Below are 2,043 nucleotides of genomic sequence, written 5' to 3'. Positions count from 1 at the left end.
AATAATTAATTCAGTTACTCTTATGCCGATCACTGATAGATGTTGTAAATGTGGAATACTCCTTTTTTTTCGATGCTCACTGAAATGTCGATTAATTTGAACGTCCAATCGATGTCGAAATACAAAGCCCCGAATGAGAAAAAACAACAGCGAAACACGCGACGGCTTGGCATATGACGGAGAAAAACTAATTTCCGCTATGTCAATTTGCGACCAAAAGCCGGCAACGAACGGATTGTATGGCCAAGCTAGAAACATTACAGTGTTTCCAGTTCAGCCATTATTTGTTTATAAATAATAACAAAAATATAAAGTAATGGGATCCTGCGCAATGTGCATTCGTGGTAATATTCTTGCCTGTATTAGCCATTAGAATCAAACCACACGCAATCTGACACGCGTGACATCTCTCGGTGAATAGTATAACTACGCTGTTTTTGTTACTGCCATCTCTAGTTCAGTAGATTAGTTATTCATTGCGTTTCTAGAGACAACTATTGGAGTAAGACAATTTTGCAACGATTTTATTTGCAAATTGGGCAATAGTGATCGCTAGTATGATTTAGTTACATTAATGTCTTCATTATTGACTGCTTTAGAAGATTATCCATATAAATCTAGATAATTCACTCTAACAGTATGAACAAAATCATGAAATAAATAAATATGTATTTTGAAATGTTTTTTTTTTCAAAATTACCGCCACTATTAATTACGGCAGACTCTCTTTTTAACGGGGTAATCGAATAAGTAACAGTTACACATTAGGTGGTGACTGACCGGAGCCATTTCGTCGTAACGTAACACGTTACGATGCGAGCATTCAGGCAGGCAGTACAGCGAGCCGACCGCTCCATCCATAGTTTCGGATGCTCGCTAGCCGCGAGCGATGTTACGACGTTACGTTACGACGAAATGCTCCGGTCAGTCACCACCCTTAGGCACATCCGTAAATTGAACCTATTGCAGTAAAAGGTTGTATTACTTTCTATTCATTTTTAATTTGAGTTTTGCTTGGTAAATACCACTATTTCTTACAATCTATTGTGACACGCGTTTCATTGACATCCGCATCATTTTCAAACATCGTACATCGTACGTGAAGCTAAGTCTGAATTTTGTGTCTTCGGGACGTTGAAGGATGAAGAGCGATATTTACCAAGTAAAACTCAAAATAAAAATGGATAGATACTACCTCAAAGTGGCCGCCGAATTAATTAATGAAATTTATTTATATCAACTGAAGCATTGTTATGTTGTCATTTATTCATAATTAGCGGATATGACAATTAGTTTAATAACTGCATAATGATTAATTTTTACTCGTAGGAACTTGTTTTCATGTATATTCCATATTAACGATTGTGTTTTACCTAAATATTTTGCCAATTTAGAACAAAATTATAATTTTTTTTTGCACTGCAAATATTTGCTACTCAACAAGTGATACTTTTGAAACCAACCTAGTCGGTTACTGCTATGTACAAAATGAAATTGACATTGTTCGGTATGTGCAATTTAGTCCGCCTCCGTGGTATAATGCTTGGGTGTTTAGTTACCGTACTGGAGGTCCCAGGTTCGATTCCCAGGGGGGGGGGGTGAAAATAAATATTAATGATTTTACACTCTACCAAATATTTATTCAATACTACCCTGGACCCTGATAATGGTCCCTGAAAAGCAGGAGTGTTCGCCTTGCCTTCATGTAAGTAACGATCAATATAACACTGCGTCAATAGGATGCAGTGCCCTATGCACCATTGGTTCTGGGTAAGGGTTAGAAGAAGATGTAATGTAGTAAATATTACAAAAAAATGATGTTTTTAATCCACGTATTAAGCTTTTTCAATATTGCATTTCATGATCGACAAAGACATAAATAATAGCCTTTATTAGAAGTACATAATTATAAAAGTGGTAGGTAATTTTATACAAGTTTTTAAAATGACGTTAAATAACTTTCCCAAGAGGTCTATTTAAACTTTCTTTGAAGGTTCGTCGAAAATATGTATTTTAATTTAGATTAATTTAACAAATCGTCAA

The sequence above is a fragment of the Brachycentrus maculatus genome, unplaced genomic scaffold (genome assembly GCF_059751285.1).
Source record: "Brachycentrus maculatus isolate JH-2025_06_01 unplaced genomic scaffold, ASM5975128v1 h1tg000933l, whole genome shotgun sequence".
Classification (NCBI taxonomy): Eukaryota; Metazoa; Arthropoda; class Insecta; order Trichoptera; family Brachycentridae; genus Brachycentrus; species Brachycentrus maculatus.
The sequence above is the reverse complement of the archived record's forward strand: the minus strand, read 5'-3'. Positions refer to the sequence as shown.